This window comes from Pipistrellus kuhlii, unplaced genomic scaffold (genome assembly GCF_014108245.1).
Source record: "Pipistrellus kuhlii isolate mPipKuh1 unplaced genomic scaffold, mPipKuh1.p scaffold_m20_p_4, whole genome shotgun sequence".
NCBI classification, from domain to species: Eukaryota; Metazoa; Chordata; class Mammalia; order Chiroptera; family Vespertilionidae; genus Pipistrellus; species Pipistrellus kuhlii.
The window spans coordinates 47226223-47238970 of NW_023425540.1; the positions used below are offsets into that span (position 1 = coordinate 47226223).

Consider the following 12748-nt stretch of genomic DNA (forward strand, 5'->3'; position numbering starts at 1 on the left):
ATAGATGCAGTACAGCCACAGAAAGTAAAAAACAAACAGTATCCATGTTAAAGTTATATAATGCAAGAATAAAAAATTGAAACATCTACAGGCACTGAAAAGCTCATAATAAATGCAAGCAGTTAGGCCCAGCTTAGACTGAATGGGTGTGGCTCACTTCAGGGGAACGCTCTTTGTCTCACTGCTGCCACAGAGATAGAAGGTCCAAAGTGCCAGAAGTTCATTTTTTCAGTCAGAACCAAAAACCTAGATTTTCACATAAATTTTTACATAGTAATTGGAAGCTAATTTTAAAACATTAAAGATTGTGCAAGTCCATTTAGCCTGGGGGGAGGGGAGGGAGAGCCTCCACTTTGCAAACTCTGCTCTATGCAGTATTATAGGGGGCTTAATTGTCTAGTATTCTCCCATACAGTTCAGTAACATCCAAGACAAAAAGAGATATACTAGTAATCAAAATAATACTGCAATGATCCCAGATTAATTATAATTCCTCAGAAAGTGGAATCAGGTCAAAAGTACTTTCCAAAACCAAGCCTACATGGTTACCCCCATTTTTGTAATTGGCACAGGTTAGTAAAAATTTTAAATATGGTAATATTTGCCCTGGCTGGTTGGCTGTTGGTTGGAGCATCATCCCATACATCAAAAGGTTGTGAGTTAGACTCCCAATCAGAAGAAGCAACTGAACAATGTTTCTCTCTCACATCAATGTTTCTCTCTCTCTCTCTCTTTCCTTCTTTCCCCCCCTCTCTCGTTCTCTCGCTCTCCCTCCTTTCCTCCCTCCCTCTCTAAAAGAAAAAAAAAATCAATAACACCAAATCCTCACATGAGGATATTTCCCTCTGCTCTCAGGTCTTTACCATGTATGTATATATCCATGTGCCTGAAAGTTCATCATTAACATCTCATGATATATCTCCCTATGCCATATCTACATCTGGTTATATGGTTACTGATGTATCATTACAATCTAAGACTAATTCTAATGTCAATGCTCATAATTATATTCCTTGCAAACATATTAACTTCAATTCTTGTTTTTTGTGTTATTTTGCTCTATACCACAAATTTTTACATCTTACTGGTAAACTTCTAGTGTTATACTATTTCAACACCCATAACAAAAAACTTAATGCTTATAATTCAATTATATTTAGCTCCTCTAAACTTGGAAGGTCCTAGATTCCAACCTAGATTTTTAACTCTCTTATCAATATTTACTGATAAATTGCCTACCAAAACCCTTCCATCATATGTAGGAAATAGTAGAAACACACATGAATTATAGATGAATAAATATATATTAATTTTATTTGTTGTATTAACTTCTCCTTTGCCTTTGTTTTTTCAAATATATTTTTATTGATTTCAAAAAGAGGAAGAAAGAAAGAGAGATTGAAACATCAATGAGAAAGAATCAGCAATCAGTTGCCTCCTGTATGCACCCCAATGAGGATCAAGCCCACAACACAGGCATGTGCCCTAACCAGGAATCGAACCCTGACCTCCTGGTTCATAGGTCAATGCTTAGCCACTGAGATATGCAAGCTGGGCAAATTCTCCTTCACTTTTTTTTTTAAAAATATATTTTATTGATTTTTCACAGAGATGAAGAGAGAGTGATAGAGAGTTTGAAACATCGATGAGAAAGAATCATCAATCAGCTGCCTCTTGCACACCCCCTACCGGGATGTGCCCACAACCAAGGGACATGCCCTTGCCCAGAATCAAACCTGGGACCTTTCAGTCCGCAGGCTGACGCTCTATCCACTGAGCCAAATCGGTCCCGGCTCTCCTTCATTTTTTATATCTAACTAGTAGTCCAGTACATGGGTTCATGCACATTGAAAGGAAATTAATTAGAAGAAATATTAATTGCTTACAGTACCCAATTATATGGATGTATCACAGTTTATTTATCATTCACCAGCTGAAAGGCATATGTGTTGTTTCCAATTTTTGTTGATTATGAAAAAAGCCATTATAAACATTCATGCATAGGTTTTTAAGTGAACATAAATTGTCCATTCACTTGGGTAAATACCTCAGAGTGAATTTGCTCAGTTGTATGGTAAGTGTATGTTTAAGATGATAGAAACTGCCAAACTTTTCCACAGTGACTGAACCATTTTGCTTTCCCAATTTCATTCTCATTTTGCATTTCATTAAGCTGTAAGATATAGGCTCTTTATTGGGTGGAAGGATGGTCACAGCTTCAGAATGTCAACAAAGCAACCAAATTCTCAATCGACAATGACAGCTCCAAACACATGGGTGTGGTTGACGTCAGCGAGAGCTCTATATGTATTGCACATATGCAAGTCAACATTTATTTTCAAAAACTAGTAGGCCTGCGCACAAATCCGTGTGCCAGAAGCTCTCCAGTAGCTCCTTGCTGCCCTCCAGTAGCTCTCATCCCGCTGCCCCACCCTCCTGTAGCTCCCCCTGCTCCCAATCCCTCCTCATAGCTTGCTGCCCTGCCCCTCCTGTAGCTCTCTGCTGCCAGCTAGTAACCAGTAGCTTGCTGCTGCTCTCCTGCAGCTCTCCGCCCGCTGCCCTGCCCTCCTGTAGCTCCCTCTGCACCCCCACACACCCTCCTCATAGCTTGCTGCCCTGTCCCCTCTTCTAGCTCTCAGCTGCCTGCTTGTAGCTCACTGCCCCACCCTCCAGCTGATCCATGATCCGGTCATTACGTGGTCAGTCGTCATGCTTCAAGGCGTAATGACCATCTGCATATTACATCTTTATTATATAGGATTTATTATATAGGATTGCCAGAGTGTGTCATATGGACCGACCAGTCGGACAAACACACAATTGGTCACTTAGCCTTTTATATATATAGATTGAAACCACTCTATTCACTCTCCAAGTCTTAGGAATACCTAAATGTATAAGGTAGCAGGTTAAGCTCCTAATAAATTCAGGGTAAATCCATTTTTTAATATTATAAAAGTCTTTTTTTTAATTACTCAAGAGGTTTTTCCTTGTACAAAAATTCTATCACTTTGTAAAAGATACACAAAAATACAGTAATAAAAAAATAAAAATAAAAAAAGCCCAGCTGGTATGGGTCAATGAATGGTTGAGCATTGACCCATAAACAAGGAGGTTAAAGTTCGATTCCCATGTAAGGGCAAATGTCCAGTTTCGGGTTGGATCCTCAGTGGAGGGGTATGCAGAAGTGATTCTCTTTCTTCATTGATGATTCTGTCTCTCCTCTCTCTTCCTCTCTGTAATCAATAAAAATATGTATTTTTTAAAAAGACTGCTCCCAGTATAATAACCAGTAGCAGCTTATAAAACACAAGCTATCCAGTAACCTATTTTCCACCAGTTCTCCAAAGACAGTCCCAGAAAAATAATATTTAAACGAAATCTGCGACAAATCCTGTTAGAAGGTAAAGCTCCTCAAACTATTTTCAAACTATAAAAAAAAAAATTAAATTGGATCTTTTTCAAGCATAACACAATGTATTATATCCTGTCATCTTTCATTCCATTTTCTTTCTTCCTTCCTTCCTTCCTTCCTTCCTTCCTTCCTTCCTTCCTTTCTTTCTTTCCTTTCATGCACTTTCTTTTTTCCCTCAGTCACTCTGGATGGTACATAATCTAAAATTCTTCACTAATTTCTTCTTTCTGACCACTTTCTTCTTTCTGGGTCTATGGGAAATGAAGTTCAAACTCTAAACATGCCTCTACGAGAGCATAACCAACCCAATCAATGATAAAGTAAATAGATCAGCCATTAACTGGTATATTAGTCTGCTCAGGCTGTCACAACAAAATACCAGAAACTAGAAGGCCTAAATAGAAATTTATTTTCTCAGAGTTCTGGAGAACTCTGTAAATCTCAGGGCAAGGTCGGGCAGGGCTGGTTTATGGTGAGAACCCTACCTATTCCTGGCTTATTTCACTGCGTGGAGAAAGCAATCCAGGGAGCTCTCTGTTGTCTCTTCTTATGAGAACACATACTAACAGATCAGGGTTCCACCCTATGACTTCATTTAACCTTACATATTTTCCTTGGGATTTGGGCTTCCACATAATCATTTATAGGTGGCGGGGGGTGGGGGGGGGATGGCTGGGGGTAATTCAGTCCATAGCAATTAGAAAGAAATGTATAGAGGATTTTATCATGTACAAAGACAACTGTGTGATAATATTCTTGGTACTTTCCCAAATATCCTCTAACCTTAGAAAATAAGTTACTTCAACATCATCAGTTCATTTGACTCTGTTTTAAAATTCTATGGCCATTTTTGTCCCTAATCAGAGAAAGGAAGGAGCAGAGAAAGGAGATGTGGAAATTCGTGGATAACTACAGTTAGGGAACACAGTCCACACAAGAGACTACTCCCACTTCTAAAACAAATTGCAAGTTCAGAGGCTTCCCAAAGTCCCCTAAGGTTCAAGAATTTCCTAGAATTATTATCAGATGATAAACTATTATTATTACTTTATTATTAAAGACTCAATGAACTTGCTGAAAACTGTTATCTTCACAGTTATGGTTTAATACAGGGAAAGGATAAAGATGTATACTGGGGAAGAGAAGCACACAGGACAGAGCTCAGGACAGTACTAAGCATGGAGCTTCTGATATCCTCTCCCTGTAAACTCACAGACATGCTACTCTGCCCTTATCTCTGTCTGACAATATACACGGAATATTATTGCCAACCGGGAACGCTAATAGGAGACATGGTGTTCAGAGGTTTAGTGGGGCTCCATGGAGGCATGATTGGCTACATGGTTGATCTAGGCTTCAGGTCAACTGATACCATGTGGCCCAAAGTCATACAGTTAGTATTTATGGCATAGGCAGGCTCCATCCTAAGACTACAGGAGAATGGCTAATTCCACCCTAAATCACAGTTGTACAATGTGACCCAAGGCCCCCAGGTAAACAAAGATACCAGAGTTTACCAGCCAAGAGGCTAAGGACAAAGGCCAGACCTCTTTTTGAGCATGGTTACATTCTTTACTACACAAGAGACAAGAAAAAACAATCAGGATTTTCTAATGCCTAGAGAGGCAAGTCTCTACTCCTCAATAAACTATACAAACCTTCTCTCTAAGTCCCCCACCCCCAGTGATTTGGCTTCTGTCTCTTCCTTCCATCTCTCATGACAGCAAACCTTCTCCTCTAGTAACTGCAAAATTCCGTTTTGTTTTAACAAACATCAGACTGCTGAGAGGTATTTCTTTTTTCTTTTTTCTTTTCTTTTTTTTGTGTGGGCACCATTCCTGGAAGTACTGTAGACAGTTAGATAGACACAGAAGAACAAGGACCACAGGTCAGGTACAAAAGGTCACCAGGGTGAAAAGCTCCAGGTGCCTAACAATGGACAATCAATTGTAGGGTTGGGCCGAACTCCCCGGGTGACTCTCCCTCCTCTAGCATATCACTGGTCATGCGGTTTGGACCCCATGACCTTTCCTCCCTAGAAATAATATCTATGTCTCAAATGTATTTCAGCTCCAGGCCTAGAGAAGCAACCAACCAACCACTGCTGACATCAGGACCAGCTGTATTGAATAAAACTCTGGTGCTAGACAATCAGTGGAGACCACAACCTTGTAAGGACACACCTGGAAAACTGCTGAATATTCTATGAAGATCTTTCCCTGGGACCTTCCCTAAAAACTCACCTTTAAAACCCTTAGGACGATGGTCCCAGTACACTCTCCCTCAGGGAGCATGCCCCTGTGTTTCCCTCTCACCACCACCACCACCACCACCTCCCCCTCCCCCCTGCCCCAAGCACTTGACCATTAGCTTCCCCACTCCCTAGATCTAAGGGCCCTTCCTTTATCTCTGTAACTTGTTTCCGAAGCCCATTTCCTCTAGGAATTAATTTTTCTACCTCTGTAACTTACCCAATAAATTTTCTCTTATAGTTGAGTCTTGTTCTGAATTCTTTACTAGCCAGAACCCAAATACTGAGGTCACTGAAACCAGGTCAAACACTGGTGTCATTCCCACCACCTACAACAGAAGTACGGCAATAACAGGGCGATGTGTGGAGTAGACGAAGCAAGCTCTTATTCCATCTCCTAACTCCAAAAATCCATTTAATATATTGTCTTCAGATAGAGGGTGTATCTGATATGAAACTGATAAGAATAGATAGTACACTTGATCTTAGCCGAAAGGCTGAGAAGCAATAACTAACTGATCCTTAAGTTCTCTATTTAAGCAACATTTTCTCGAGAAAGCCTTTTAATACAACACCAAGCAAGGTATTGTGCCTCTCCCAACATACTTCTATCATATTAAAAAATATTTTGTTAAAGTCTTACCTTTATAGCAGACATGCAACCAGCATGTGAGATCCTCAAGTGTGAGGTCAGACTGCCTTATGATTAGGTATCCATCTTTTATTGATTCTAATTAACTGAGACCCTTACTAACTCTTGCTCTGTTTTCCTTCCCTCATATTTTGATTCATTTAGATCTTGGACCTTTGCCTGTTTATCTCCCCTCTCCCTATATCTTTTGAGACCAGAGTCCTATCCCTGTTGAGTTAATCCCTACCAACAGACTACCTTTCTTTGCTACTGAACTTGCCTAATGTTCTTCACTGATCCTTCCTACCCACTCCCTCAACCAATTCCTGGATATGACCACTTCAGTACTTAAGCCAAAGGGATCAAGATGATTAATTTCCAAACTTCTGGAGTTAGAACCAGAATCATACATATAGTATAGACAAAAACAATTACATGCTGAAGAATAGGGTAATGCAAATCAAATGAGCATCTCACCCATCAATTAATCAAATTTTTCACATTTTTCAATGCCTCACCTTGAAATATAATCTTGGTCACAATGTTAGTTTGGTCCATGTTCTAAACAAGGCACAGAAAAGTAAGCTATGCTTTGTACTTAAAAAAAAAAGGTATTGCACTCCTTCATTATCTTGGATATTAATTCTGAATTGTTTTTTAAATAGAGGCAGTATATCTGTTGAATCACATATAGCATCTTTCCAGCTGCTTTCTTATGCCAGATCACATATGAAGGCCATATGATTAGCAAGGGACAGGAATACTAGCCACATCCCAGAGCCCTTAGTAATTACACTGTTGGGTACTACTGGATCATGCAATAATAAACTATTAAGGGACCTTAAAAAGGCCAAAATCCATAATCTTAGTCTTACTAGTACCTCTCTAACCTCTCAGCAAAACAACCCTAAGTACAATACATTATTAACCTAGACATGGCTTGAAATAAATACCCAATGTGTTATAAAGAAAAGGAAACATACAATGAATGCTTTGCTTCGATAATGTCTTCATCGTGATAGTTTTTCTACAGCAAAAATTACCTCTATTATCTATACTAGAGGCCTAATGCACGAAATTCAAACATTGGTAGGGGCCCTAGGCCAGGCTGGCGATCAGGGCTGATCTGTGGGGCGACCCACTGGCACCCACCTTGGCTGCCACCATGGCTGCCCACTCGCTGGCCCCACTCCCTGCTGCCACTGCAGCCGCCAGGCATTGCCTCCCTCTGTGGGACAACTGCTGGACAGATGGTGGGAGGGAGGGAACAGCTAGCACCTGCCTTGGCTGGCCTGGGGCCTGTGGGCTAGGGGCAGCAACTGCATTAAGCATCTGCCCCAAGGTGGTCAATGTGTGTCATAGCGACCTGTCCTTCTGCCATTTGGTCAATTTGCATTAGTCTTTTATTATATAGGATTGTATTATCTACACTATAAAATAAACTGTACTCAGAATAAGGAAATACATCAGAGAAAGCAGCATGAAACTCCTGTCTGTAACCTGTCTTTGACTTAGCTGTGAAATTTTGAACAAGTTAGTCATCTGACACCTCATCTGTAGCAAATTAACCTATTTTAATTTGCAAAAGAATGATAAGCAAAATTATGGTTTAATTTTCAATCATTAAATTAAAGCACAATAATCAATTTAAATGAGCTTCATAAATGAAATAGCCCAAAAATATTTAATAGATGATGATAGTGTGCAAAACATTCAATTATTTAAAAAAAAAAAAAAAAAAAAAAAAAAAAAAGATGTGTCACCTTTAACTATGGGCCATCAGCCATTAAAAAAAATCTCTTTCTTTTCTTAAACAGATAATCTAAAATGTTTTTTTCAAAATGCTGGACAAAGTTGAATTACACGTTACTCATTGAATTACTCAATTAAACCTCATTACTTTCTGGATAGAAATTATGTTATACCTGGTCTGAAAAACTTACAGTAGGACTATACAGACTGCACACCTCTCAAACACTGACTGTTGAACCAGATGAGATGGACTGATGGACATTACTTGATGTACAATCAGTCTTGCTGCATTACTCAAGGTCAAGTGACTAACTTCAGAACCACATGCTGAGATGCAGCTGGGCTTTCACTCCCTCACCCTATCCCCCAATCCATTACAATCTGTGGAGCTACATTACTTTCTGTCACTGTGCTGCTGGGTCCTCTCACCTTTGCTGTCAGTTCTGGTGCTTACCATCCATTACTATTACTGATCTCTGGCTCTTTCCATCTAGCCACATCCAAATGCTACACTGCTACCCAACATTTCTTTTTCTGTTTCTTCATTTTTGTCTCTTCTGTTTCCTGCTCTTCTCGGCTACCTGACAAAAGAGAGCTACTTCACAGGCACAGCCAGCCAATCAATACACTCCTTTCCTTCTAATTAAGAAAAAAAAATCAAAGTATGTCAGAATGATCTCTGGCTTTTCTGAAGCATTTCCATCACAATCTGATGCTCAAAGGTTCATTCATTTTTACAAAAGATTCTATAGTTTATTTTATTTATAAGTTTGAAGTTACTGCAGATACTTTGTCTAGACACTGAAGCTTTTACAATGATAGCATTTTAGGGTTAAAAAAAGCAACAGAAGACATAGTGGCTGCCTTCTTTAACTCTTAAAAGATTTATCCCCCAAAAAAAATCTCCAAGAATTTCTATTAAAATCGGATCTTAAAACAAACGAATAGTACTCCAAATGGATATACATACTTACCTATGTATATATCCCCAAAATATATGAAGAGATCTTTCACATCACCATTCATTAGGAAAATACAAATCAAGACCACAGGAGATACAATTTCATACCCATTAGGCTGGTTATTACCAAAAAACAGAAATCCTATTTGGAGAGGATGTGAAGTATTGCTGAGGAGGGGAGAAACTGAAACCTCTGTGTATTGATGGAGGATATATAAAATAATCTAGCCACTGTGGATAATAGTACCGCAATTCCTAAAGAATTAAACAGAATTACCATATGATCTAGTAATGCCACTTCTGGGAATATACCTAAAATAAATGAATGTAGAGTCAAACAGCCATGATCATAGCAGCATCATTCATAGTAACCAAAAGGTCGGAGCAACACCAAGTAACTACAAACAAATGAAGAGATAAACAAGATATACATACAATGGAATACATACAATGGAATATTATTCAGCCTAAGGATATTTTATGTATGCTACAGCATTAATAAACCTCGAAGACACTGTGCTAAGTGAAATAAGCCAGTTACAAAAAGGCAAATCTTGTATGATTCCACATTTTTGAGGCACCTGGAGTAGTCAAAATTAGCAGAGACAAAAGTAGTTTGGGGTTGCTAGGGCTGAGGGAGGGTGGTAATGGGAGTTAATGTTTAAAGGGTACCGATTTTTAGTTGAGGAGATGAAAAGTTCTGAAGATGGATGATAATGACAGTTGCATATCAGTGTGAATGTACTTAATGTCATTGAAATGCACAGTCAAAAATAGTTACAATAGCAAAAGATGTTATGTATACTTTACCACAATAAAATAAAGAAAGAAAGAATAAAGTTGAAATAGAACAGAGAAGTCCTTGCTACTTAGTTATCCAGGGCTATCATGCAAACCCAATCTGACTCTAAAACAGCACAAGTTATGTACAAGTGAGTAAATGGTTCTTGACTTTGTTGGTGCTGTTGGAAACATCTCTACAGAACTAAGAATGTCAGATTCTCTTCGTGGAGGTCAGCTTGGGAAACCTGAGAAAAATAGGCTGTCAATAAATAAGGTTGCTCATGCTCACATCAGATCACTAAATAAATATTTGTTCTCAAGATTTTTGCACCTTAATGCCTCCATTCCTACATCCTTACTACTCTAAGATAGACCAAAAGTTCTCATGCCTCAGAGCCTTTTGTTAGCCTAAAACAATGGTCGGCAAACTCATTAGTCAACAGAGTCAAATATCAATGGTACAATGATTGAAATTTCTTTTGAGAGCCAAATTTTTTACACTTAAAACTTCTTCCTATGCCACTTCTTCAAAATAGACTTGCCCAAGCCATGGTATTTTGTTTGCCGACCACTGGAAAACAACTGTCCCCCACTCACTTCTTTTAGATTTCTCAAATAAATGTCCCTTTATCAGAGAGGTTGAGTATCTAAAATATTCTCTCTCCTGTTAATGAGCTTTGTTTATCTTCATAGTTCTTATCACTACTTGAGATATATACTGAGTGGCTAGATTATTATGACCACCTGACATTTGTAGGCAAATTAGCCGTACACTGCATCATATGGGGTTATGGAAGCTGAAGGCCTGTTTGAACACCTTTGCTGTCTGCAGTTACCAAGATAAAATGTCTCCAATTCGCACTGAAACACAAGGATTGGACAGTCAAGCATAGAAAAATGTCATGTGGTCCAATGAATCACATTTTCAGTTGCATCATGCAGATGGCAGAGTGAGAATTTCGCAAAAAAAGCATGAAAGCATGCACCCCACATTGCATGAGTACAACCCTTCAAGCTGGTGGGGGCAGCGTTATGGTTTGGGGCATGTTTTCCTGGCATGATTTGGATCCTTTAATTCGTGTGGAACAACGTCTGAATAGCACAACCTAAGTATGGTTGCTGATCAAGTTCATCCTACCATGTTGTTGGCGCATCCCAATGGAGATGGTTCCTTCCAACAAGGCAATGCGCCATGCCAAGGTGCTCATATTGCGTAGGAGTGATTTCAAGAACATGAGAGAAACTTTACCTTGCTTAGGTGGCCCCCACAATCACCAGATCTCAATTCAATTGAGCATTTGTGTGACGAAGTTAAAAGAACCACCAGGCAGCTGCTTCCACAACCATCAAATCTCACAGAACTGGACAGTGCTATTCATCAGGCATGGTGTCAGATTCCTCGCATCTCCTTTCAACATCTCCTGGAGTCAATGCCAAGAAGAATGGCCGCAGTACTGAAGGCAAAAGGTGGCCCAACAAAGTACTGATGGGGTGGTCATCATAATCTGGCCACTCAGTGTATATGCTTAATTTTCTTTCTTCGTCCACTACAGTAAACCTCAATATAATGAAAGGATTTTGGGGTGAGGGGGTGTCTATCAATGCCAAAAGTCCCTTATGTAATGAAGTAGTTTTTCCGAATGCATATATTAAAAAATTGACCAACTAATTTACCTGTCTTTACTTATGTAGGCACATTTGTGTGATTAAAATTAAGTATGCATGAAAAGTTTAATTTCACAGAAAAGTTTTCTATATGTATTACGGTTATTTTAAATTTATACTGAATAGGTCTAGTAAATGCTTGCATTCACCAGTCTCTGGGAGTAAACAAATGCACGAGGCTGGGGCTTAGCTTGGTGCACGAGGAAACAAAGGCTGGTGCTTGTTGAAACTGATTTATAAAGTCACACCACAGGACAACAGAACCAATTACCACACAAGATGCAGTGTGATCACGTGGTAATCATTTGCCGAATATTGTTTACAAGAGGTGACTATTAGATTTAACTATGTAGTCTATACTTGTAGACGTGTAATAGTTATGTCTGTGAAATTACTAGTGTTTTTTCCAACATATGGCCTATTCCATAAAATGTGTTAAAAATAACGGTGATTAATAACAAAACAAAAATCCTATTACTTTAATTAAAAGCAAATCTTGGCCAAAAGCATTTTAAAACGCACAAGGAGCTAATTTTCACATAGGACGTACAGAAATTTTGTCCGTTAAATTGAGGTCCACAAAATGGAGGATTTACTGTACCAAGTAACTTCAGGAGCATAAGGACTTTATTTAAAGGCCAGTATTCCCAGCACCTAGAACACTACTTGGCACATTGAAAGTAGCCAATAAGTAGTTGCTAACTAAATGGATAGATGGATCTTCACAGCTTCACAGAGCACAATCCCTCTTGGTCTGGGTGCCATCTACCAGCCTTGCAGCAGCCACAGCCCCAAAGCCATCCAGAGCATTCATTAAGGCTTCACTAGTGAAGTGGTAGGAGTATAACAGACAGAAGCCTGGTACCAGCGGTGACAGTACCATCTTAATTAAGCTCTCCAGACAGTGCTCTCTGACTCAGTTTGTAAAAACGCGAGATGAAGACAGTTTATCTATCCTTCATCATGCTGAACAAAGGACAAAAAATAAAGAATTTAGCTTTAACACTGCTTTAAGGCAAAATGACACTATGTACTGCATGGCAAACATCACGTTGCACATATTTTGATAAAAATTATAAGAACTTGGTAGTCTGAAAACCACAAAATTTTCCCTTTACATGTTTTCAGAGTATTGGAGTAAATGGACAAATGCAACAAAGTAGGTTGTTAACAAATATAGTCAAAAATGAAGTAACTGGTTACTTGGCCCAACAGACACACACTCTGGAGCACTGGAATAGTCTGCTTCCTAAAAACACCTAACTTTATTTCCAAGTCAAAAGTGTTCAA

The 12748-nt window shown here is 39.0% G+C and overlaps 1 protein-coding gene and 1 non-coding gene across 7 annotated transcripts in view; both read right to left on the minus strand.

Annotated features, from left to right (window-relative positions):
- The window catches only part of FAM172A (family with sequence similarity 172 member A), a 338830-nt gene that overhangs the window by 325398 nt on the left and 684 nt on the right, over positions 1–12748 (minus strand). The gene's annotated exons all lie outside the window — the stretch shown is intronic.
- LOC118704052 lies at positions 5985–6175 on the minus strand. Its single transcript, XR_004983276.1, has one exon. It is a non-coding gene; the product is annotated as a U2 spliceosomal RNA (small nuclear RNA).